The 12,530-nt window shown below is 35.6% G+C and overlaps 1 protein-coding gene across 2 annotated transcripts in view; it reads left to right on the top strand.

Moving 5' to 3' along the window:
• The window catches only part of LOC111416008 (diacyl glycerol kinase 1), a 193,001-nt gene that overhangs the window by 100,079 nt on the left and 80,392 nt on the right, over positions 1-12,530 (top strand). The window lies entirely within an intron of this gene.

Here is a 12,530-nt window from a genome sequence, read left to right as displayed (position 1 = left end):
TTTACTGAGGTAATTTGTGAATCTTTGGTTAGGGGCGGTCAGGTAGATGTGGTATACACTGATTTTTCTAAAGCATTCGACATGATTCATCATGACGTCCTCTTGTATAAACTTAGTGCTTTTGGCTTATCTCCTAAGTTTATGAAACTATTTGCCTCTTACCTATCGGGTCGTATAAATTATGTGTACTACAACGGTTATGCGTCTATGGAGTTTACGGCTAGGTCTGGTGTTCCTCAGGGCTCAAATCTAGGCCCCCTACTATTTGTTATCTTCTTGGATGACCTTCTAGACAAATTTTCATCAAGCGTACTAGCTTATGCGGATGATCTGAAACTATTCCGACCTATTTTTGCGGACCGTGATGTTGTCAGTCTTCAGTCGGATTTGGACGTCTTGGTATAATGGTGTAACCGTTATCAGCTAAAGATTAATGCCAATAAGTGCGGTGCGGTTAGTTTTACACGCAAGCTGTCTCCTCTTCCATCTTCTTATTATATAGAAGGTGTTCTTCTTGAGAAACTATCTACAATTAAGGATCTAGGAGTAACTTTTGACCGCAAATTGTCTTTTGTACCTCACATCGAAAATATTGCATCTTCTGCAGCGAGGATGCTTGGTTTCGTTTTGCGCACCTCGCGTGCTTTTTCTGATATCGGTATGTACAAGACCCTATTTTCGACCTTTGTATTGTCCAAATTGGAATATGGCTCTGTAATTTGGTCGCTACATTATGTGTGTCATAGACTTTTATTGGAGAGAATTCAGAGGAGATTTCTCAAATATTTGTCTCTACGCCTGGACGGATCATACCCGGATCGTGGAATGGATTACGCATCCCTGCTGCGGCGTCACAACTTTTCTGCACTAGACGTAAGAAGAGATGACCAGTGCATCAAGTTTTTGCAGAAGTTAGTGCAAGGTGAATTGGATTGTGGTTGGTTGTTGTCGCGGATCATTTTCGCGGTGCCTACGCGTACAACACGTAGTACAAATCAGTTTTATTTGAGGAATTGCAGATCCAATGTTTTAGCCAACTCCCCGGTGCAGAGGATATGTAAACTAACTAACAATCAATAATAGTGTAAGAGTGTTTATGTGAATTATATTTGTTTTATGGCATGTGTTATTTCTTATTTCTTATTTTCTTTTTCTTGAACTATTGTCCTGTAATTGATCTTTGTTGGGCAATAAAGTGAATTATTATTGTTATTCGAAAAACGGAAAGCAAGAAAGAAACAGTAAACCAATAGAATTCCTAGTGATAAAACTAAATTAAATAAAATAACAGCCAAATTAAGAGCATTAGCGGATAGCCACAAAGGACAAACATTAGCGGATAGCCAGTACTGATTATTCTCTGTAGAAGGCAACAAGGAAGCTTAAAGTTCCAAAAACACATACACCTCCAATTCGAAATAATAATGGAAATTGGGCTAAGAGCAATCAAGAAAAAGTTAATTTGTTTGCTGAACATCTGATAGAAACTTTTACATTAGACAGTCCAACAACTATGCTAAATAGTGTCCCTAGCGTAATTCAAAGTGATCAGCAGAGTAATACACCATGTGTAAGAAAGAAAGAACTGTATTATGAAATACAAAAACTAAATATAAAGAAATCAGTAGGCTATGACCTAATTAATGCAGAAACATTGAAACTACTACCAAAACGGGCGATTACAAAACTTTTACACATAATTAATGCTGCTTTTAAACAGAAACACTTCCCAAGCATATGGAAAGTTGCTGTAATAATAATGATACCAAAACCTGGTAAACCCCCCACAGATGTTACATCATATAGGCCAATCTCATTATTACCCTTACTATCAAAACTTCTTGAAAAATTACTATTAAAAAGACTAAAACCTGTCATAGAAGAAAAAGCCCTAATACCAACACATCAATTTGGGTTTCGGAATAAACATGCAATAATAGACCAAGTGCATAGAATAACGAATACTGTCGAAATAGCAATGGAAGAGAATATGGAAGAGAGTATTTCTGAATGTTGCAGAAACTTTCGACAAAGTCTGGTTAGATGGTTTAAATTACAAACTAGACCAAATACTACCATCAACGTAAAGTCAACTATTAAAATCGTATCTTTCTGATCGGTATTTTAGAATAAAATACGAAAACGCTTATTCACCACTACATGAAATACGAGCTGTAGTTCATCAAGGAAGTGTGCTTGACCCAACACTGTACTTACTCTACACATTCGACCTTCCTCAGGTACCAGAAACTTTAACAGCTACATTCGCAGATGATACAGCGATCTTGGCTGTTGCAGAAAATGAAGTAGTTGCAGCAAATAAGTTACAATTGGCCTTAAATTCAATAGAAAACTGGACCAAACGATGGCTAATAAAACTAAATAAAATAAATCGACATACATAAACTTTATTTATAAGAAACTAAACTATGTCCCAGTACACATAAATGGCAATGCAGTCCCTTACGCCGACACCGCAAAATATCTTGGTATGACCCTGGATGCCAAACTCAAACGTCAGAAAAGAACGTGAGAAACTTGACGTCAAATTTAGACACCTATATTAGCTTATTGGCAGAAAATCAACGCTATGACTAAGTAAGTTGCTAATATACAAGCAAGTATTAAAACCAAAATGGACATATGGAATCCAACTGGGGGGTTGTACCTGCAAGACAAATGCAAGTCTGATTCAAAGATTCCAGAACAAAGTAGAATAGTGAATGCACCTTAGTACTGAATGCAACACAGACATTTTGCCACTGATATGGGTTTCTTGTATAAACTTGTTAATGGGTATGTCCATGGGACTTCAATATTCCGCGGTACCTCATGACATGTTGTTTACGATATCTTCATCAGCATTAAGCGCATTCATGCCTCGCAGAGATAGAGACAGTGCATAAACAATGGTGGGGATGTAACATTACATTGACATAAATTGTTGGTATTTTTTTTCAATTGTTATGATTTACTACTGAAGTAGTGATAGTGTTAAGTTAATCCGCGCATATCTGAGCTTATGATGCAAATGGGTTAATTATAATTTCTTTTATATATATTTTTATTAAATTATGATTTATTTTGCGTTTGATCTGAAAAGAAGAGATTATTTAAATCACTTTGCTCAGTGAGATATATCGATCTTATGGGGTAACACGCGAGAAAAGTTTGCGTTCAGGAAAAGCGTAGATAAGAGAAAACCCACACCCGATCGATTCGACTTAACGCCGTTGCTCCTTTCAAGCTCACGAACTTCGAAACCTTCGCCTTTTACGAACGTGTATTACGAGGTGTTTTTTATCCGGCTGATTTTTAAGTGAAGCTGTATTTTTCACTTTTCATTTCCATATGACCTAAATACATATTAAACTTTTTACTTTTTCAACAAAGAGATCAATACGAAAATTGATATTAGAAGCTCATATTTAATCTATTTTTCATTTTAAACGAGATCTCTTTTCACCCGCGAACCTATTTCGACAGTTTTAATCTGAAAATGTCCGAATGATGTGTTGGTCTCCGGGCTAAATCGGATTGCGCGGAAATGACAAGAACATGTAACCACAACGATTTTCCATTGGTATTATTTAAATTTGACAAAAAAAATCATGTTATCAAAGACAAAATTATATTCAAACTGTTCTTGAAAATTAATAATTGGATTCGTTGGACGACATCAAAAGCCCTACTTATAATAATGCGGGATGAGGAGTTTCAATCGTATTTGAAAAGGGATGGTATTCGACTTTCATGTCATGATGTAAAGGGAAACCTAGTAAACAGCAGTTGAGAGTTGCTAAAACCCCTCCTTTAAATTGGCAAACGTTGTGAAATCAAAAGACGACGACGACCACTTTAATGGGTTTCCAATGGTGTAACTTTTCATTCAACAGTTCCCTTTTAACCTGTCCTCTGTAACTAATTAGTGTAAATCTTATTTAATGGAATAAATCTAATTAGATACTCAATATTTTTACTGGTTCCGACGATGTACAACAAAAGATTTGTTACTGCCATGAATAATAAACTCTTGTTAGAATTCTAAAACCACTGTCGCATAAAATTTAATTACAGTTCGCGTTGACACAATGTTGTTGTTTACATATGTATGGTGAGGTTTCGCGGAAATCCTGAGATCAGGAGTTATGAATGTCCTAATTATATGGTGTTGAAACTTTAAGAGATTTCATTTAAAATGTCAATTTTGAGAAATGAAAAAGCATAATTATTTCCTATTTCTGTTTAGTTGAATAACAATCGATTGAGTTCCGGCTTCATGACGTCATTAGCGACCTCACTAACTCTCGATGAAACGTCACGCGGCGGCGCTTGCATCGTTCACGGTCGTCTATATATAAATATATTTCGGGGCGAGCCCCGTTAAACATAATTTAATTGGGATGGGGTATAAACACGAAGCGCGAGAGTCGCGATATGTTTAGTCGTAAATCAACGTTAACGCTTAAATAGTTAAATTGCTTTTTAGGTCTCAAACAATGGTCAAGACAAGATTTAATTATTATTTTTTAAAAAGTTATACAACGGAAAAATTTAGAATAACTAAGATAGGTAAGAGATACAAAAATACGCACAATACTACACAGTGAGAAAGAAAAGACGAATAAGGAACATGGAGTTGTTTTAGCGTTACACTAGATTAAAGAGTACAGGAGATTCTGTAATTTGTCACTAATCAGCAAGTTCTGTCCAACAGAGCATATGTTAGTCCAAGTCAAATTCAGATGTTGAAGCTCAAGAAACAACTCTATGCATCAAAATCCTAAACGAGTAAACTTCAACAATCTTGGAAATGGGGAAATGAGGGAAAGGCTTGAATAAGAAATGACACAGAAACTGGTGACTACTGGAATTAAGTCATTTGCAACTGCAACTGCAAGTACAGTTAACTGGTTTGATGACTCTTGCAAAAAAAAAAACATAGAATACAGGAACAAAATGCATAGAAACTACATGGCAAGAAGGACCAGGAAGAGAAGAATTGAATTTGAAGATGCAGAAAGGAACAGTGGAGGAGAATTTCAAGGAAAAAAAAAGGGCCAAATAGAGAACAACATGTAGGACATAAAGGATATTTGGAAACACTACTTCCAAACATTTCTATATATAGCCCTAGAAGGAGAAAGAACAAAAAAATATAAATGAAGATCAAATATTCAGTAATAGAAATCGCAACTCAACTTAAACTTGGAAACCTGAGAGAACAGAGTTGCATTAATGCATTTGAGTGTATCCAACTGAACCCAACCTAACGTAATCAAGTGTAGCGCAAATGAAGTCCACCTTTACAAATGGTGAAAAAAAAGCATTGGCAAAAAGTATCTGCGATCGATACGGTGGGAGGTAAATTGTGAACGATTTAATCGGGGTGAACGGTCAAATTATTAAGCAACAACTTTTTCTAAAAGTTTATATTTCGATATTTGCCGGACATATTGAGCATCTTTTTCTCTTAATTGTTGCACTTGTGTGAGCGGCTGGCGGACCACATATATCAATAAATCAGCTCATACACTCCCGGACAGTACGCCGTAGGTTAGGCTTAGTAGATCTTCTCTTCATATGTGGTATCACTAGTTCCTTCGCTAAATCTTTCAAAAACATTCTGCGTTTGTGAGTCACTCCTATGTTGTAATTTGGATGTTCCTTCGCAAAGACTATATATGCATTGAGTGCTGCAACATCAATGATGTTGAAGAAAAATGTTATGGGCCATCGTTTACTTTGCCTCTTGCACGGGTATGTCGACACCATTTGATCCAAGATGTCAACACCGCCCTTTGTTTTATTATAATGAGTAACTTACCTTGAATACGTTATTTTGAAAACAAAACAATGAAGAGTAGACTACACGATCTTTTGAGGCTTTCATTTCTTTCGGAATGTCACGCTTATTCTGACGTAGTGTACCCACAACAGTAATATTTTTATCCAACAGATAAATTGCTAGCGGAACACTAGTGAAGAAATTGTCTATCGTGAGATTGCGACCAGAATTATGAATGCCATGCACAAGAATTTGTACTACTTCAAGCCCCAGGTTTTTATGTGGAGGTTCTCCGGGCTGGCGACCAACATAAAAATAAACCATCCAAAGCATAGCCAGACGTAGATTCACACATCCAAAATATTTTAAGTCCATATTTTGCCGGTTTACTTGGCATATATTGAACGAATGTGCATCTACCTGTAAACTCAACGAGTTGTTCATCAATAGTTACATTAGTATCAGGTATGACGCAGGTTTTGCATTGCTGAATGAATAAATCCCAAATGTAGGACACCATTGCTAACTTATCGGTTTCCAAACGCGCATTTCTTCAAAGCAAAATATGGACATTGTGGCTCGGTATACAGGATTGGCAAATTCATCACAAAATAATTCTCTCGCAGAAACATCCCAACTCCCGCATGAAAAAGTAAACCACAGAATGCAAGAAATTCATCAACAGTTACATCTTCTTCTCGTTTCAGCTTCTTTTGGTGTTGCAGCCTTATGTTTCCTTGCTAGTCCTGGCGCACGCCGAATAATGTTGTGTGGTTGAATTTTATTTTTTCCTGGAGGTTCCAAACTCCATACCAGACCACTTGGAGTAATGTAATCGCTTTTTGAAGGCTTACCAATATCATCAACATCATCCTCTGAATTATCGTCACCATGATCAGAATTGGATCCAGAATACTCGTCAGGAACCAATTCGTAATTTCTATCTTCTGCTTCTGACACATCACTTTCTTCAGAAGGCAGATCATCACGTTCAGCTGCCCACTGCACCAATATTTCTTCATAACCGGGGTCACCAAATCTCACGCTTTTCACATTCCTTTTTGACGCTATTATCATATGTATCTCACAAGTTCACTCAATCCAACTTCTCTTCCAACTGAATGAAAAACAGCTGCAGCTACTTTTATACATCCAACAGTAATGCACGTTTTAACTTGCACAGACACGCACAATTCCGCACAGCAGTGTTTGACAAATTATAATAACCCTCAACCTGTAATGAACAAGTTGAAACTTGTTTTATAGTAACTAGTAGTACACGGGCTTTGGAGGCCCGGTTTATGCAAATACAGGGTGCTAATGCAAACGATTTTTTTTCGATTGCTAATTACTAATTACACTTAAATGTTTTTGAATCAAGTGTGTATTGAATAAAGACGTGTGTTTAGAGCATATCTAAATACTCAAGCCGATTGAAATTATTTTAAGAAAATTATGAGTAACTAAAATCTCGCCGGGCGTTCCGAGAGTTTTCTCTCAGACATTTCTCTCAGGACCGTGTCCACTAGGGAAATGTGTCCATGCTATGGAAAGTGAAATTTATTTTCTTTCAGTGTTTGGTGTGTGTAAACATGGATGTAAAAAAATTGCAAATGTAATAGTGGTGTACGAAATTTTTAAAAAAAGCAAACAGAAAAAAATAAAAAGAAGCTGTTGGGTGAAACCATGGATTTGGCGTAGATTAGAGCTGGGTGTCAACAAATATCAGCATTCGTTATCAAATTGCTAGTTATTTGGCATACTGGATTCACAAAAAAGTGAACTCGACTGCTTTAATGGCACTTATAAATGCAAACTATAAGTTTATTGTCGTGCACGTGATAGCTTAATAGTGGCTTGGCAGTATTTTGGAAAATTAAGAAAATATAAACTTAAATGCCTCAATTGCTGAAAGAGACTAGATATTGCTGGCAGAAGACTAAGTATTACTAATGAAAGACTAAATGTTGCAAATGAAGCAAATTCTTCTTACATAAGACTTCACACTACTACCAGAAGACGAAATACTGTTTGTAGAAAACTAGATATTGCTGCAAAAGACTAGATATTGCTGGCAGAAGACTAAGTATTGCTAGTGAAAGACTAGATATTGCAAATGTAGCACACCCTTCTTACAAAAGACTACACTCTACTACTAAAAAACCAAATACTGTTAGCAGAAGACTTAATTTTACTGTCAGAAGACCAAATTATGTTGTCAAAAGACTAGATATTACCAATGGTACAAATCCCGTTTAAATTTCTGTCCAATACTTGTTAAAATTGCATCCCTCGCTTCCCGATTTCTATGTTCTTTAGATTTGGTATTCCAAAGAACTAAATCTTTAAATTAAGATAAATAACTTTTTCTTTTTTGTACTTCTGATGTCATTATTTTCATGTTCTTTTAATGTCATACTTCCATTTTATAATTGTTTAATAATTGTATGTGGTTTAATTATAGACGCTCCTGAATGATGGCTACGACCTAAACCGGTAGAGCATAAATAAAATAAAATAAAAACATCAGAAGTACAAAAAAGAAAAAGTTATTTATGTTAATTATAAGCTGATGAATATGGACAAAAAACCCCTAAATTAAATCTTTAAACGTGTTATATTGAGAAAACTCGCAGCTACTCGCAGCAAAATTCGAACTGTGTTCGTTTTTTGACAGTTACTCTCTCGATAAATAAATTGTGCGTGTCCACTTGAGTACAAGTCTCAACCTGTTCACTCTCTGAAAGTTGGTGGGGACTCTCTGATAGTTACTCTCACAAGGGAAGTGTCACGACTGTGTCCCACCGATTTCGATGAAATTTGGCACAGTCATAGAATGGGCCAAAATAAGGTTCGCACATTTTTTTATACGTGCGGTAAAAGCCCCTGGGGCGAGTTATGGGGGTCGAAAGTTTGGAGAAAAAGTACGTTTTCGCTTATATTTTGAAAACGGAAAGTACTATCAAAATTGTAGCTGATATTCATTTTAAAAGAGCTTTCTTTTGATGTATCACACATATACCAGAGGGTTGAAAAGGACGAACTACCCCTATTTTTTAGGGTTTATTTAAAAACCACCCTATCGATTTTGATGACGTAAAATATACTTGTAGTGCATTCAAAAATATTAGCTAAGTGTTTTCTCTCATTCATCGTTGATCAACCCTAGCGATGTTAAGAATGATGTGGTAAAACTGTCAGGTATTTTGAAAATACTTTAAACAAAACCGTAAATTAGTCACGCAATAAAATGTTTAGTGTAAAATAAGGCATACATTAATCATTAATTAATTGCCTTAAACTCTGGCAGCTTTGGACCGAGGGTAGCAACTACAATGCTTAAGGCAGACAATATATACGTTTTGGCATCAAAATCTGGAAAGTTAACTTCAGAACGCATGAAGAATTGGCTACAAAATGTATTTTTCAAATACTGGTTCTAAATCATTATTATTATTAGATTGTTGAAGTGGCCATTGTCGTGAAGTAGGGCTTGCAATACCGGACCAAAATCTCAATACCGGTATTCGGTATTCAAAATTTTTAAAACTGGGATTAAATTACAATCACTAAATATATCTAATTGTAAGAATTTTTCCCTTCTGCGGCGTCACCTCTACTAACAACAGGTTAATTCCTACTATATTTTTAGATTGGTAACAAAGCATAAGATACAGAATCTGAGAAGATAATCAATAAACTTAAAGGTCTGGATACCATTATTGTTTTGTTGTCTTTCACTTGGTCCAAAGGTTCAACTTCACTGCCGCGTCAAAAAATGTAATTACACTTCATCATCTGAAGCTCTGCTTTGGAATTTTCTGGAAAGGTGCAGCTTCAAGAAAGAAACTTTAACATAATGGCTCTTGGTAGTTTGTCAGACTTATCATACTACTGTTATACTTGGTAGGACATTACACGAATCAAACTGCCCTGAAACACCATTATGGAGTAAAAACTCCAAAAATAGTTGTATGCAGAGAGTATTTTATTGTTGGCTAGGTATGAGAAATTTATTGAACACGAACATTAAGTTGTCGTCATCAAAGGTTGAGTCTCCGTTATCTTCAACATTCTGTCAGAGTGCAAAATGATATTTCTTGTAGATGGTATTCACACTGATCAAAAAATGTCACTTGAAAAAATGAGGTTAGTACGGACATAAGATAGATAACAAATTTTTGTTAGGTCAACATCATTTTCCAGCACAGCTTTAAACAAACACGGCCGTTTTCAATCGGTCGCTTCCGGCTAACATTTTTTTAATGAAACGTCAAAAAATGTCACTTGAAAATGTAAACTTAGAATGGACAGAAAATTCTATAGTCATTTTCCAGCTCAACTTCAAACTAGCACGGCCCTCGGCAGGCCATCGAGGGCTATGAATACGAGAATTAATTGATGAACACTATTGAATCCAAAGACCTACAGGAAAATTAAAAAAGATTCCACATATAAAATAGTTAGAAAAATGATAAACCTAATTAAATCGATGGATACTCCACCACAGAAACAATAAAGCCTGGTTGTACAAGCGTCAGTAGCACCAAGAATCTATGATTTACCAAAAATCCATAAGCAAGAAGAAGAATTGGACAAGCAACCACCATTCCTCGATGTACCAATAACCAGAACCAATAATGAACAATTTAAATAAGGAGTGTACCGGAAGAAAACGCACAAGGATAGGAGCAAGCTTCATCACACCACCACCCATAATTTACATAATAACAGATGTCCCTAATTCGCACCAACTTCCAAAAAGCTAGGAGATTATACCACAGAAATTAATCTTCATAAAAACAACATGAAAAATTAGAAAAAGGACATAAATGATCTTATCGTCAAAAAACTAAGATGCAAAGATGAAAAAATGATCATGAGGAAAAATTGCTTATCAAATAACGACGACGAACCAACGATGTATTAAATAATTTGTTGTAGAAAATAATTGATTCGTCGTCGTTATTTGATAAGGAATTTTCCACATGATAATTTTTTCAGCATTTTTGTTATTTTTTTCCAACTTTTACTCCCGTCAACTAGTAGTAATTAATTGTTATTATTCTAGTCGTACCTGAAAACGCTTTTACTAAAAGTGAAACGCTGTAGTACCGAAATAGGAAAGTAAAAATATCATCAAGGATCATATTTTTTTTATTCTATTAATATTCACCATGATGAACATGGACGGTATGTTCAAATTTGCACGTGGCATAATAGTGTCCTGCAAACGCAGAGTGTTGCTGGCTCTTGTTTCTGAGGAAGGTTGTAACGTAACAGAAGAAAGATAACACAGATCTGCAAGGTTTTATTATCGGTCAGCTGAGAGTCATTTCCGAAGTAAGTTTCTGTGTAGAATCATAATCCGAGCTCAGAATTCAGGATTTTGGAATATCTGAGGTTATGTACAAGAAAAATGTTTCTTTTGCTACTTTTGAACTTATGTAAGGGGTGCACATTCAGTACTATCATTTCCCTTCAAAACGCCTTCAACATTCCTTCATAATTTCGCGATATGAATATGCTAGCACATGCTCAACACAAGAAGCGATCTGGCACAAGATCTGGCCGATACAATCTTCGACCAATTTCATGAAACGGAATACCTATCTTTGTCGAGGTGTTGCAAAATTTTTGGCATGTAATTGTACATAGAATACAGTAAAATAATATTGTGCGTGTCACGCATAACTTCAAAAATAGCCAAAAAAGTTCAAATATCTCATAATCCTGAAGTGATGGTGCAATTCTGAGCTGGGATTCTAATTCCACGCAGAAAATTATATCGGAAATGATCATCAGCCAGCCAACAACGATCAGTTCTTTTTTGCAGATCTGTTTGTATAAATTACAACATTTGTAAAAATTGATTTGAAATCACGAAATTTTCAGGACATATATGAAAATGAATGAAGATTGTAGTAAGCATTTTGTAATTATAACCAAGATTAAGATAAAAATGTTGTTGGTGATTAAATTGAAAACTATTAAAAATCATGAAAAAAAAGTTATTATCCCGAAAGCGTGTTGTGCAGGAGTACCTGTTTTCGCAGAAACGACTTTAAACTCTCATAATCGATTTTTATTATGCACCGATACAAAGAACAGAAAATTTTCAATACGATTTATTCTTTAGTCTTTTATCCCTATCAAATTCTAAAGTTGTTTCAATGATCAACCAATTGAAGGGCTTATTGCTAGAACGTGACATGCCACACCTTTTGCAAAAATGAGATTTTGCTATTTTCTCATCATACAATAGTATGAGAAGCCGCATAAAAATTTGTACAAAGTTCTTCGTACAGATGGCTCCACTTATCATAATATCTCGCTCTTACATTAACACTGCAGCGTTAAAATCTGCAGGTTAGAACTTGACAAGCCAACAAAATGTTACTTTATTGCATTACATTTTCAGGATTTTCAGGACAATCCAGTTAAAGTATGCAGAAGCCGTGTACTAGCTCCAAAATCTAATGGAGGTCCAAAAACACGGACATGTGCGTGAAAACGAAAAGAAAAAGCGTAATTTAAGGCAAGTATACTCTTGCTCTTCCTCTCTTGAGTTATGCAATCGCCTTGTGCGTGCAAAAAGAAATGTAGGACTTTCCTAGAAGGATGTCATGAAAGAATATTTAAGGAATTCTGGGATCTAGGATCCTATGACTTACAGAATAGTTACCGCGTTGGATGTATGCCGTTATCACCTAAGAAACGTTCCTAGCATAAAAAACAAACT

Source organism: Onthophagus taurus, chromosome 7 (genome assembly GCF_036711975.1).
Source record: "Onthophagus taurus isolate NC chromosome 7, IU_Otau_3.0, whole genome shotgun sequence".
In the NCBI taxonomy this organism is placed as follows: domain Eukaryota; kingdom Metazoa; phylum Arthropoda; class Insecta; order Coleoptera; family Scarabaeidae; genus Onthophagus; species Onthophagus taurus.
Note: the sequence above shows the minus strand (reverse complement) of the source record. Positions and strands in the feature narration are given on the sequence as shown.